Consider the following 15567-nt stretch of genomic DNA (forward strand, 5'->3'; position numbering starts at 1 on the left):
CAGTTTTATTTAAGATGTATAAAGGGAAAGCATCATTACTTAAATAAAAGCATCTTATCATGAATATACTGTTACATTCCATTGATAATGGCTGAAATATTTCTCACCAAATTGATACCTATTATCCAGATTCATCCCTATATCAGAGTTATTAATTTTATTTGTGGATCTTCCTTGAAATTGACTAGAAGAAGCTATAAATATATTATATAATTATTTATTACTGGCATCTAGTACCAGATGAGCATAGAAGATGAGTCAATAAATATAAAGAAAAGAGTTATGTAGTCCTTGATAGTAGATGGTGTATTATTAAATTACAATAGTAACAAAGAGAATGTCTAAATATAACTACAGACATGTTTCACTGATATAAAGAGAAGCTCAATTTTATGATTCATCTCATCTTTATATGTATGAGATAATAGTAAGCATTGTCTCACGTGTGTTTGTTACTAAAAAATTAACTCTGGCAATTACCAAGAATGTACCTTATTTATGAGTTGTTATAAACACATAAATTCAGAGAACCGAAAATTTTAATATAAACTTCACTTTGGTAAATATGATGAACTAGATATTAAGGATTCCCATGCAATATTTTAAACACTATTGTGTCTCACTGAAACAATGAGAACATATTAAGATTCAGAAAGATTAAAGGAGATCAGTAAGCTAAAATTCTGAAGGTCAGCTATTAGCAAATAGAAAGTCAGAATTGCTGTGTAGGCAATTCAGTTGCACATTTATATCTACTGTTTCCTATCCTTCCTACGCTCCTACAAGTTACAAAAACAAAATGAGATATGTGGGTGAATTCTGTATCACTGAAGGTGGCTAGGGTTTCTTTTTAAAAATGTTCTCTGTCTCTTGTGGAAACAAAAGAGACTAATCACTTTGGAAGAAAGCAAATTATATGTGACAATCCTACATATTCTGAGAATCTATTGTCTTCTATGATACAGTGTGCAAGGTACTCATATTTATTTTTCTTTTATTGTGTTTTTATTTTCTTCATAACAAGATCAGCTTAGAACTGGATCACTTGGCCCTTTCTCTTCTTATCACCTCCCAGTTAAAAATGCTTGCATCTCTTAATAACCAGCATCCTCTTAGATATGCAGTTGGACAAAACAAACTCAAGCCTCAGCACAACCTTCTTTTTGGCTTAGCCTGTTTCCTGTCATAATGCTGCTTTCCCAGGGCATACAAAGCATCCTTGTCCTTCTTTTACTGTGTCACTTTATGGGGCTGGTGCTTGCTACATTTCTTGCAGGACGTCCGTCACCATGCTGGCAGGAGTGATATTGGCACAGATATCGACTTCTCTGAATAGAGGAGGACAGGTCTTTGGTCAAGGGTATAGAGTAGCTGGACTCCCCTGGTAAAACCTCCAAACAAGCTCACAAGGTGCTCATATTTATAAGGACAACACTATTATGGCACGTTTCAAGAAGAAATAGTGAATACAACTGAGTTAGTGATCAGTGAGAGACAGAAAAATTGGCCAGAGAATTTGAAAAAGAGCAAAAGAATATCTAAAGTCATAGAAAAGTATTTTATTGAAGTTTATACCAATAAGAATGATTAAAAGGTACAATAAACAATAATAAAGAAATAAGTATACTTCATGAAAAGTTACACTCATTACACCACAGAGAGACTAGTTGAAAATATCAGTGTTGGAGACTTTGAGGTGAGAATGAGAACGTAGAGCATAGATATAGATATTGAAGTCTCTGAACGAGGGAAGAAAAAATAGAAAAAGGAAAAATTCATATTTGAGACCTGATGAAAGATATACTTGAATAAATTTCAAAACAATATCAAATTGAAAGTAAGTCAATAACTACACATGTTATTGTGAATTTTCACAGTACCAAAAGTAAAATGAATGGCTCTAAACCATCACAGAGAAAAATAATGGCTGTTATATTAGCAGTGGATTTAGCAGCAGATTATAGTGTAAGGATATTTTCAAAAAGATGAGAGAAAATATCTATTGATTTAAAATTACTATGCTACCAAATTCTAAAGCTAACTAAAATCAAGGTCTTCTAAGATAAAGAGAACAATTAGAAAAAGATTATGAAAGGCATGATCAATAAAATCTTGAGTATAAGATGTTGCTTAGAATAAATGAAATGGTGGATGTGAGTGAAAAGCTTTAAAATGATATAGGAGATTATATTGTTGACAAATAGAGATAAATACAAGGAAAAACATAATCTTATAAGAGTGGAACGCAAGGTGATTCCATGAACTTAAAATTGATCTCAATAACTGTTCAAGCATGATAGCACAAATTAGAATTGAAAACATATTGAGATATAAGCATCAAGATTTTGTGGAATTTTTATCAATGGCAACTGATATTTTAGCCTAGAGTACAAATGTGTGTAACTATTTTTACAATTCTTGGCAGTTTTTTCTAAAGTTGAATACTACATATTTTACAATCCAACAATTCCACCCTGAAGAATATACTTGGGCCTGGTGTGGTGGCACATGCCTCTAATCCCAGTACTAGGGAGGCAGAGGCACATTGATCTCTATGAGTTCAAGACCAGCCTGATCTGTAGAGTGAGGTCCAGGGCAGTTAGAACTGTTACACAGAGAAATCCTGTCTTAAAAAAAACATAAATCAAAAAAAAGAGAATATACTCAAGAGAAATTTTAGCAGAGTTTATCAATAGGCATGCCAAAGGATGCTCAGTGCTAACCTATTTTAAACATCAAAAAATATAGAAAGAACCCCAACACCAGTATATACCTTTGATAAAATTAGACAACAGCATAATATTAATATTTCACAGAAGTAAAGATGAATAAACTACAATAATATAAAATGCATAAATCATAAAGGCACACACATTTTGAAAACACTAATGCCCGGATGATTATAATTTTTTAACAGTATTAGAAAGCAAAGGACAACAAATGCTCATTAGTATATGTGGAAAAGAGAAACAGATATACCAGCTAGAGATTTAAATTATCACAACTATGATAAAAAAATATGGAAGTTAAACAAAAGATTATATTGAATTACAATATAAGCCAAAGGAAATCAAATCATTATGTTAATCGGGCACTTGCACAAGCCTATATTAATTGCAACACTATTCAGGGAAGCAAAGAAAGGTTACCTCCTTGGGTGTCAATCAGCGAAGCAATGCAGAAAAAAATGTAATGGAGAGTCACAAAAGAATATTATTCAGTAATAAAAAAGCATATAAATTCTATCATTGTAACTACATGGATGGGAACTGGAATACATTAAGTGATGTCACCTACAAAGACTGCAATACTAAATCAGTGTAGTTGAAGTTTTCTTCCCACCTGGTCCTGTTGCCATTTAGCCCCAAATAAATACACAGAGGCTTATGCTAATTATAAACCATTTGGCCAATGGCTCAGGCTTCTTACTGGCTAGCTTGCTCTTAATTATTAGTTTGTAAATACCAATCTATGTATTTCTACATGGTCTTATCTTACCCACGAATGTCCAGCATCTTATCTTCCCAACAGCTACAGGGTGTCTCCCTCTGGTAGGCTTCTCCCTCTCTCCTCTATTCAGAATACTCCTTGTCTGGTAGCCCCTCCTATACTTCATGCCTGGATACTAGCCAATCAGTGTTTTATTCATCAACCAATAAGAGAAACATACACACAGGAGGACATCCCCCATCAAATGAGTCCACAAATTATGTGGAATCCAAAAATATCTTGATCTCTCCATTCCTTGAGAGGCAAAAATAGGCAGATCACATGTTCAAATAGAGCCTGATTAATACAGTGAAACTGTGTTTAAAAATTTAGTTAAAATAAAATAAAACAGAACTAGACATGTAGCAATAATATAACATGTACAAAGCCTTATGTTATGGCCCCCAATAAAAGTTAAAACAATAATATGAGAAAATGAAGGGGGGAAATAATTAATTACATAGAAGTTAAGGTTCAGATGATGAAATGGTGGCTACCAAAGGTTAGAAAGAGTAATTGGGGAAAGCAGAATAAAGGGATGATGCAAAGATGCTGCATTACTAAGAAGTAAGAGGGTCTGGTATGCTATCATAGAGTAGGGTGACCATAGATAATGGTCATGTATAGTATATATTTAAAAGTTAGTAAACAAAGGTTTTTAAAAGTTTCACTGATGTGTAAATTGGATGCTTGACATTCTTCCTGTTTGTATTTATCACATACCTATTGTATGCTAAGTATCAAAGTAGTCACACTGAATAAGATAATGTGTTGTGTCCTTCCACCATGGGGGTCTGCTGACCAGCTTGTGACTAGGAGCTTCTAGCAAAATACCTCTTGTTCCCCTCCTTCCAGTTAAGCCTGAATGCAAGTTCCTGTTTTCTGTCCATCCTTATTGTCTAAATGCTAATTCTGGTCATCAGCCCATCATTTGCCTGAGGGCACTGGGAACATAGGCTTCTGACCTTGGTGGTTTTCCACCATGCCTGCTATTGGTATATAATGCTCCACTTTTGTTAAAATAAGCACCATTCATTAAAAAAAAGTTTCATTGATTAAACTATGATTAATGTTTGAGGAGATAAATATGTGTATTTTCATTTACAAAATTACATGTATACATGTGCTAAAATATCACAAAGTACCTCACAAATCTATATAATTTTGTGTGTAATTTAAAATTTTAAAATAAGATTAGAAATAAAATGGTCTTAGTCAACAAATGCTGGTAATACATATTTTCACTGGTTTTTATTTCTATTATTAAATTTAAATTAGAAAAAATGTTGCTTCACATGTCAATCACAGCTCACTCTCCCTCTCCTCCTCCCATGCCCTCCTGCCAACCCCCCATCTTCTCTCCCCCAATCCCAACTCCTTTCCCCAGGGAGAGTGAGGCCCTCAATGGGGGATATCCATAGTCAGTCATTTCATCCAGGGCAGGGCCTAGGCCCTCCCACAAGATTCCAGGTTGAGAGAGCATCTCTCATTGTGGGATGGGCACCAAAAGTCCATTTTTCTGCCAGGGATAAATAATGATCTACAACCCAAGGCCCCTTAGATTGCCTAGGCCTCCTTACTGGCATCCACATTCAGGGGATCTGGATCAGTCCCATGCTAGATTCCCAGCCATCAGTCTGGGGTTCAAGAGCTACTCCTTGTTAAGGTCAGCTGTTTCTGTGGGTTAAACCAGCCCAGTCTTGACTCCTATGCTAATCAGTTTTCCTTCTCTGTCACAGGGTTCTGTGAGTTCAGCTCAGTGTTTAGCTGTGGGTGTCTGCATCTGCATCCATCAGTCATTGGTTGAAGGTTCTGTTTCCCAGATCCTCTGGCCATGGAATTGCAGGCAGGCACTACCCTGATCCATGTCTGAAATCCACATATGAGTGAGTACATAGCATCTTTGTCTGGGTTACCTTACTCAGGATGGTTTCTTCTAGTGAATTCCATTTACTGGCAAATTTCAAGTTTCCATTGTCTTTTTCTGCTGAGTAGTTCTCCATTGTGTAAATGTAGCACATTTTCTCTGTCCACTCTTCAGCTGAGGGGCATCTAGGTTGCTTCCAGGTTCTGGCTATTACAATTAATGCTGCTATGAACATAGTGGAACAGACATCCTTGTTATATCAATGTGCATCTTTTGGGTGTATGCCTAAGAGTGGAATTGCTGGGTCTTGTGGTAGACTGATTCCTATTTTCCTGAGGAATCTCCATACTGATTTCCAAAGTGGGTGTACGAGTTGGCAACCCCACCAGCAATGGAGGAGTGTTCCACTTTCTCCATATCCTCTCCAGCATAAAGTATCATTGCTGTTTTTGATTTTACCATTGTGACAGGAGTAAGATGGTATCTTGGAGTTGTTTTGATTTGCATTTCCCTCATAGCTAGGGATATTGAGCACTTTCTTAAATGGTTTTCAGCCATTTTAGACTCCTCTATTGAGAATTCTCTATTTAGTTCTGTACCTCACTTTTTAATTGGAACCTTTGGTGTATTGGAGACTTGCTTTTTGAGTTCTGTCAGAAGTGGCGTTAGTGAATATCTTTTCCCATTCTGTGGGCTGCCTTTTGTCTTGTTGACTGTGTACTTTGCCTTAAAGAAGCTTCTTAGTTTCAGTAGGCCCATTTGTTAATTGTCAATCTCAAGGTCTGTACTACTGGTGTTATGTTCAGGAAGTGGTCTCCTGCACCAATTTGTTCAAGGGTACCTCACACTTTCTCTTCTAAGAGGTTCAGTTTGGCTGGATTTATGTGGAGGTCTTTGATCCATTTGGATTTAAGTTTTATGCATGGAGATAGACATGGATCATTATGTAGTCTTCTACATGCTAATGTCCAGTTATGCCAGCACAATTTGTTGAAGATTCTTTCTGTTTCCCATGGAATTATTTTACCTTCTTTGACAAAAATCAAGTGTTCATTGGTATGTGGATTAAAATCATGGTGTTCTATTCAATTCCATTGGTCTACCTGTCTATTTGTATGACAATACCAAAATGTTTTCAGGACTATAGCTTTATAATAGAGCTTGAAGTCAGAGATGGTGATGCCTCCGGACAATGCTTTGTTGTACAGGGTTGTCTTGGCTATCCTGGGTCTTTTGTTTTTCGATATAAAGTTGATTATTGTTCTTTCAAGGTCTGTGAAGAGTTGTGCTGGAATTTTAATGGGGATTGCATTGAATCTGTAGATTGCTTTTGACAAGATTGCCATGTCTACAACATTGATCTTACCTATCCTAGAGCATGAGAGATCTTTCCATTTCCTGATGTCTTATTTAATTTCTTTTTTTAAGGCTCAAAGTTCTCGTGATTCAGATCTTTCACTTGTTTGGTTAGCATTATCCCTAGATATTTAATGTTGTTTGTGGCTATTGTAAAGGGTGATATTTCTCTGATTTCTTTCTCAGTCCTTTTATCTTCTGTATATAGCAGGGCCACTGATATTCTTGAGTTTATCTTGTATTCTGCCACATTGCTGAAAGTATTTATCAGCTATAGGAGTTCCTTGGTGGAGTTTTTTTGGTCACTTATGTAAACTATCCTATCATCTGCAAATAGTGAAAGTTTGACCTTTTCCTTTCCAATTTGTATCCCCTTAGTCTCCTTTTGTTTTCGTATTACTCTAGCTTGAACTTCAAGTACAATATTCAAGAGTTATGGATAGAGTGGACAGCCTTGTCTTGTTCCTGATTTTAGAGGAATTGTGTTGTGTTTCTGTCCATTTAGTTTGATGTTGGCTGTGGGTTTGTTGTACATACCTTTTATTATGTTTAGGTATGTTCTTGTTATCCCGTATCTCTCCAAAATCTTTATCATGAAGGGGTGTTGGATTTTGTCAAAGGCTTTTTCAGCATCTAGTGAGATGGTCATGTGATTTTTGTTTCTCAGCGTTTTTATACGGTGGATTACATTGATAGATTTTCTCATATTGAACCATCCCTGCATCCCTGAGATGAAACCTACTTGATCATGGTGAATGATTATTTTTATGTGTTCTTGGATCCAATTTACCAGTATTTTATTGAGTATTTTGTATCAATATTCATCAGGAATATTGGTCTAAGGTTCTCTTTCTTAGTTGTGTCTTTGTGTGGCTTGGGTATCGAGGTTATTAAAGCCTCGTCAAAAGAGTTTGGCAAAGACCCTTCTGTTTCTATTGCCAGGAATACTTTGAGAATAATTGCTATAAGCTGGTCTTTGAATTTCTGATAGAATCTTCACTGAGGTCCCCTGGACCTGGGCTTTTTTTTTTGTTTGTTTGGGAGACTTTTGATGACTGCTTCTATTTCATTAGGGGTTATAGGTCTTTTAAATTGCTTATCTGTTCTTGATTTAAATTTGGTAAGTGATATCCATCCAGAAAACTGTCCATTTCCTTTAAATTTTCAAATTTTGTCGAGTACAGGTTTTCAAAGTATGACCTGATGATTCTCTGAATTTCCTCATTGTCCATTGTTATGTCCCCCTTTTCATTTCTGATTTTGTTAATTTGCATGTTCATACTCTGCTGTTTCATAACTTTGGATAAAAGTTTGTCTATCTTGTTGATTTTCTCAAAGAACCAACTCTTCATTACATTGACTCTTTGTATTGTGTTCCTAGTTTCTACTTTACTGATTTCAGCCCTCAACTTGATTATTTCCTGGGATCTACTCCTTCTTTGTGAGTTTCCTTCTTTGTTTTCTAGAGCTTTCAGTTGTCCTATTAATTCTCTAGTGTGACTGTTCTCCAATTTCTTCATGTTGGCACTTAGTGCTATGAACTTCCCTCTTAGCACTGTTTTCAAAGTGTCCCATAAGTTTGGGTATGTTGTGTCTTCATTCTTATTGAATTCTAGTAAGTCTTTAATTTATTTCTTTTTTGACCCAAGAATGGTGCATTTGCACATTATTCAATTTCCAAGAGTTTGTAGGGTTTCTGCAATTTGTGTTGTTGTTGAATTCTAATTTTAAAGCATGGTGGCCTGATAAGATGAATGGAGTTATTACAATTTTTTCTACCTCTTAAGGTTTGATATGTTGCAAGTATGTGGCAGATTTTTGAGAAGGTTCCATGTGGTGCTGCGAAGAATGTATATTCTTTTTTATTTGGATGTAATGTTCTACAGATGTCTGTTATTCGCTATTGTGTCATAACTTATATTAGTTCCTTTGCTTCTTTGTTAAGTTTCTGTCTGGTGGTACTGTCTAGTGGTGAGAATTGGGTATTGAAGTCTCCCAATATAAGTGTGTGGGGCTTCATATGTAATGTGAATTTTAATAACGTTTCTTTTACGAATGTGGATGCCTTTGTATTTCTCTTAGTGTATCTTCAACACCAGAGGTTCTGTCTTCCATCTCCTGTATTCTGTTGGCTATTCTTGCATCTGTAGTACTTGACTATTTGCCCTGCTTTTCTAATTCCAGCCTCACTCTACACTGTGTTGTTTTTATTGTTTCTATTTCAGCTTTCAGCCATTGCACTGTTTGAATTGTTTCTTGCAAATTTTGTTTTGTCTTTTGCTGCATTTGTTGCATTTTTGGTTTTTTTGTTTGTTTTTTCTTCCATTTCTTGCATTTTTTGCTTTGCTTTTTTTCTATTTCTTGCATTTTTGGTTTGCTTTTTCTTCCATTTCTTTAATGGATTTTCCCATATCCTCTTTGGGGGCCTCTATCATTTTCATGAAGTTGGTTTAAGGTCACTCTCTTCTGCTTCATTTGCATTAGAATGTTTGAATCTTGCTGGTGTAGAGTCTCTAGAATCTGGAGGTGTCATATTTGTTTTTCTGTCATTGAGTATGTTTTTGTAATGTCTCTTTCCCATCCCTTCTTCTAGTGGGTGCAGAAAGAGCCTATTCCTGGCCTGGTGGTTAGGGGACCAGAGTTCCCTTTTGGAGGGTGCAAACAAGTCCAATACTCTGGTAGTTCTACTCCTCCTGGCCCTAGTCCTGGTCTCATGGTTGGAGAAGAAGACTAGGATGCTGGGGTGCATAGGCTTCTGCCAGGAAGGGAGTCTCAGTGGCAGTCTCCAGGCACTGGAATTCTGGCACAGAAACAGGCCCTGAATTGCCTGGTCCAGTGGTGGAAAAGAAGACCAGGAAGCTGTGGTACTTAGGCTCCCACCAGGAGGGGAGGCTTAGTGGCGGTCCTGAGGAAGTCCCCAGGTACTGGAAAGCAGGCTTGGATACAGGTCCCAGTTTACCTGATCCCATAGATGGAGAAGAAGACCAGAAATATGGGGTGCATAGGTTCCCACCAAGAGGGGTGTCTCAGTGGCAGTCTCTAGGCACTGGAATGTGGGCCCAGAAACAGACCACAAATTGCCTGGTCCCTTGGGTGGAGAAGAAGCTTCACTGATATTTTTGAGACAGTATTTCATGTACCCTAGGCTGGGCTAAAACTTAATAAGCACATGAGTCTGACTTTGAAGTTTTGATCTTGTTTATAATACCTTGGTGCTGCTGTGGGACTAAGGATTTGTGCCACCATGCTGGGTTTATTAGGATTCATTTTTAACATTTCAAAATATAACAAAAACCTAGAAACATGTAAGAATCATAGGTAATTACCACAGTAAAGCACAACCCGCAGGAAGGAGAAAAGCATCACCTCCCCACTTTGCTCTTCCTCAAAAATTACCTCATTTTGCTCCCCAAAGATTATCACTTTGGAAAGTACACCATTAGTGATCCATGATGTGCTACCTCCTTGCATAGTCTATTCAAGTACTAATGATCTTCATTTGCTTCTCACCAGTAGTATGTAGTTAAAGTACTAGAATGTCTCCTTTGTCAATTTATTAGACAAAAATGAAGGGATTTTAAAGATATAATAAAGACTAAACAGTCAACTTTGAGAAAGTAAAAAGGGAGTTTATCCTGGCTTGGCTGGACCTAATTAGTTTAGAAGGTATATTCTTCTACATGCCAATATCCAGTTATGCCACCACCATTTGTTGAAGAAAAGCACCATTTTTTGTCATAGAGCAGTTTGGTGTCTAGAGTACATACAATTGGATACAGACCGCTATGCAATGTGATTTAAAACAATTCTTTAAGTGATTGACCGTTCCCAAAAATGCAAAAACACTTGCATTCTCATGGGTATTCACAGTGTAGCTTATTACTAGCATGAGGAAAATACAGTGTTGTGACAACAGTTCAGCCCCAGCTGCCCAACAGGATGGAAACTTAAAGAATCTAAGAATTCACCTTACCTACAAATTTAACAATTCAGTCTTCATACATGATGCAAGGCCTCAAGAGAACACAGAAATTTTTGGCTATGAAAGGATTACATAGGCGGGCATCTTACTGTGAATTACTTGAGCTTCAGTGATTATGGGACAACATAATGTGGGTCACAAGGCAGCTACTAATGCACAGGATGGAATCCGATGGCACAGAAAAAGAATCCCGAACATGATTCTTAATAGAATGGTTAGTTACCTGAGTATGTAAATATCTTGGTAGGAAGAAAACAATTCTTTGTGTTTATTAGCTCAATGACCTCAGTATCAAACTAAAAACAGCATACTTGTATTTTAGATTTTTATGGCTTTATATACAATTTCAAGACAAAAACAATAATACCTTTGGGAAAACAATCTAAAAAGTCATCTTAGAATAATTTATTAAAGTCAGGGAGTCAAGGTCCTAACTCTTATTCTGACACCATTTCCTATGATCTTGAGGAATTTAGCATTCTGTAAGCCTTAAATTCTTCTGTAAAAATGAAAGTATGAAGAAATTGAGAGAAACTAATTTTTGAGCTGCTTTCTGCCACAATATGCCAATCTTCCAAAGGAAAATCTAAGTACTCAATTGACATAATTTATTTGGATGTCTCAGAATTTCCAACAATTATAATCATGACCAAATTTCAACTTGTAGCTTTTAAATTGCTTTTGCAGTGGTATAGTATATACCAAATGAAATTAATAGATTTTTAAAACTTTGTAACTGTCATTACATGAAACTGTCTTGAAGTACATTGAATCTTTTAACTGTCCAACAAGAATATTCTAAAAAAAATACATAAGCATACCTACATACATATATATATATATCATTTATACTAGTGATTCAACATCATTGTGATATTGGAATAATATATATTTAACATAAATTTATATTGAATACAGTAAATAGATAAAATTGTTTCATAATCATAGCAATGAAATAAAAAAGCAATATGGTGAAACATACTTATTCCACGTAATGCAATTACATGCCCACTTACAATTAACTAATGCCCTTAGTAGATATATTCCATCCTATCAGTACTCCATTATCTACCACATACTTGGACAAGTGCTCGCTATCATAATAGTATGACTAGTAAATATTAAACACTCGGTAAATTAAATTCTAAAAGCTGCTTTATTTCCAAATATGTCTTGTGTTCATTAAAAATAAGCAGCATTGAATGTACTGAGTAGTATGTATGTAGGACAGACTAAAAAATGGTCTGTTTTAAATATTTTACTGAACGTTTTCTATAGAATTCATCTTTGAAATAGGGCTAACATTCTCAGTTCATTATAATTATTCAATGGCCAAAATATATGAATTTTGAATCCTAAAATTTTCCTTACTAAATGCAGTGGAAATTATATGATTTTCAAAAACCAGAATCCAGCAAAATTCAAGCCAATTTTTCTCAATTACTGCTATGTCACAGTTTGGCTTTCTAGATGTTGGTACCTAAACTAACCACAAAAAACCACATCATTTGTTTTCCAGATATAAAGAAACCAAGCTGGAACTCGTCTACAAGCCTCCTCCCTGCTGGGTAGCTTTCATACTCCCAGAAAGTACTATGGAGACTGCTAGGGATAATAGGCGTCAGTGGTCTTAACCAGCTGTGAAAGCTTTGAACTGCAATACCAACCTTGAAGTGAAGATGTATCCACTGCACAATATTAGCCTGACTGCTATGGGAGTAACCAATCACAACCTGATTAGATTGGATATCCACTTCACATAAGGGAATCCATGTTTATCCATGTCTAGTACTGTAAACTTGGCTAAAACAACAATGTATGCTTAAGTAGGCCATAGGGCCTGGGAGAGGGCTATTACTGTTCTTTTGCTAAATGGCAAAACTTCTAATTATTTGTTTATACCTACTGATAAACGCTACCCTAAGATGAATCAAAAAAGCCTCTTTTAAGTGAATGATAGTAAATACAGAGACTCATGTTCAAGATACTGATGATGGGTGAGTTTCATGGTGTAGCCTTTAATCCCAGAACTCAGGATGCAAAGAGAAGCAGATCTCTGTGAGTTTGAGTCCAGTCTGGACTACACAGTGCACCACACGCCAGCTAAGGCTACATAGTGAAACCCTTTCTCAAAAACAAAAACGTAAAGAATAAGTGATGGTTAAGGGTCTAATACTAAAAATCACAAGTATACCCCTCTAAGGCACAGTGAACACTGGGAAAAGGGCAGAAAGACTCTAAGGCTCAGAAGACAAGGAAAATTGTTGTAGAATGTCATATTCTGCAATTACAATCATGAACTCCTAGTAGCTCTGGTGCTTGAAAAACCCTGCAAAAGAATGGGCTTATCAAGAGTCAGGCATAGACTGGGACACGACTCATGGGGCCCTATTGCTCTTTGGTGAATTAATGTTTACTGACAGATTCCTAAAGAGGAGGAAATATTGTATCCACTTCTGTAGCAACAAACATGCCCACTAGGTTCCAGAGAATAGTTCCAAATCTAAAGTTAAGCAGATGAATTTGGTGAACATTGTGGGTCACAAAACAAAAAGACATGAAAGTAGAAAACAAATTTGTAAAATATATGGGAAGATAACAAGAGGAAGAGAGGAATAAGAAAGAGCGTAGGGAGAATAATCAGAAAGCAATATGTACATGTATAAAATTGCCAAAACACAATAGCTACTAAAATGTATTTGAGATTATAATATTTATTTAAAATTTTTATTTTACATAAAACCCCAGTTCCTCCTCTTTCCCTATCTCCCACCCCTTTACCTTGTCTCCTCAGCCCCCATCTACTCTTCAGAATGGAAGAATCAGATTTCTCTGTGGATGAACCCTTTGACATAATAGACAATCCCAAGTGGTCAGCCCATAATATATGTATAAATAGGCAACATTAATTGGACTCAGTAAGATATACATACAAATGTGTGCACATATACGTGTGTGTGTGTTTATACATATTTTATACATATGTGCATATGTAAAATAGTGATTAGAGTAGAATAGGTCATGATTTCAAAATGGAGTGGGTGACCATAGGAAGAGTATGAGAGGGGAGAGGGATGAGTACTAATGTAAGAAATTCTAAAAAAAGAATATAAATTCTGATAGAACTTCTAGAATACAGAATCAACATCCACACTCAGTAGTTTTTCTATATACAAATATGAAAGTTTTTGAGAATGACATCAGGAAACTAGTTCACAATAGTCTCAAAACTCTAAATACCAAGGAATAAAGGTAATCGAGGAGGTAAAATATCTCTGCAACAAAAACCTTAAGACACTGTGAAAGGAAAATACAAAATGATACTAGATAGTGAATGACCTACAATGGTTATGGGTTGATAAATTAATATTTAAAAATAGGTACCTTATCAAAATAATTTACAGACCCTACAAAATTGCATATGCATCCTTCACGTAACCTGAACAATCATAAAATGTTTTTAAAATGCAAAATACCCTGGATACAGGCAAAGCAATCTACAAAAATATCTCTGTTAGCATTATTATAATATGGGATCCGAATTATACTACAGAGTCATGCTGGAAGGGAAAAAAAACAAATTACTGGCACAAAACAGACATGTAGACCAATTGAAAAGAATAGAGGACCTAGAAATAAAACCCCACAATTATAACCACTCAATTTTTGACAAATATGTAAAAAATATACACTACATTAAGAAACTCTGTGAATGAAATCATGCTGACAAAGCTGGATAATATGTTATCACAAAAAGTCAATTTGATATGCATTAAAGACCTTAATATTTAATATGAAAATCTGAAACTTCCAGAGGAAAAAATTTCAAGATATGGGCACAGGAAAGGAATTTTTGAGTAAGGAGGCCAAAAGCAGCAGAGGTCACTCCAAGAATGGATCAGTAGAATTCTGTGTAGTTTGAGGAATGAGGAAGTTTTTGTGTAGCAAGGGAAACTGGACAAAGGGAAAAACAGAATCTGTGACTTAAAGACATGCAAATAGTAAGCAAAAACTACCAGTCAATAAATGGACTATGTAACTAAAAAGAAACATCTCAAAGGAAGAAATACAAGTGATCAATGAACATTTAAAATATTTTTGAAAGGTTTTAGCCATCAAGGAAATAAAAATTAAAAGTAATTTGATATATCATCCTTCCCCAATTAGAATGGCTATCATAAAGCAAACAGATGGCAACAAATACTGATGAGGATGTGGATAAAGATAAATCCATATTCATTTCTGGTTAGAGTATGAACAAGTATTGACATTATGGTCTTAACTATGAAAATGTCTGGAAAAACCTGAAAGTAAAACTAATAAATACTTGCATATGCATATATACTTTTCTTCTATTCAAAGTAACAAGTGGAATCTGTTTGGTAGTTGAACAGATGATGAAAATTTGGCATATAAACACAATGTATTTTTACTGAGTCATAAAAATGAAATTATTAAATTTGAAGGAAGATGGGTAGATTTAGAAATTAATATAAAAGATAAATACAGTATGCTTTACCTAATATAATGATCTTAGCGTTAATTTTTATATACGTGTGAATAAGATGGGATCAGTGTGGATAATGGTCACAAAAGTAGAAATAGGGCCATGAAAGGAAAAAAAGTATTTTAATGGAGAATAAACAAAACACATGTAACATGAAAATGGAAAGGGGAATACTGAGCATATAAGAGTAAAAGAGTGGGTGGGAGAAGTTGTACATGAAGTTAAGCAAAAACACAGTTTATATAAGGTATGATCATGAAATTTAATATTGCATATACTAAAATGCAAATACATAATGTAAATTATTATACATTGTATATTTGTATCATACATATTTATATATGAATAATGAATTATATACCCATA

The 15567-nt window shown here is 35.3% G+C and overlaps 1 pseudogene; it reads right to left on the reverse strand.

Moving 5' to 3' along the window:
* Positions 1-1030: 1030 nt before the first annotated feature.
* On the reverse strand, positions 1031-1284 carry LOC106022508 (annotated as a pseudogene).
* Between the last annotated feature and the right edge of the window lie 14283 nt (positions 1285-15567).

Source organism: Mesocricetus auratus, unplaced genomic scaffold, assembly GCF_017639785.1.
Source record: "Mesocricetus auratus isolate SY011 unplaced genomic scaffold, BCM_Maur_2.0 Super-Scaffold_100003, whole genome shotgun sequence".
Classification (NCBI taxonomy): Eukaryota; Metazoa; Chordata; class Mammalia; order Rodentia; family Cricetidae; genus Mesocricetus; species Mesocricetus auratus.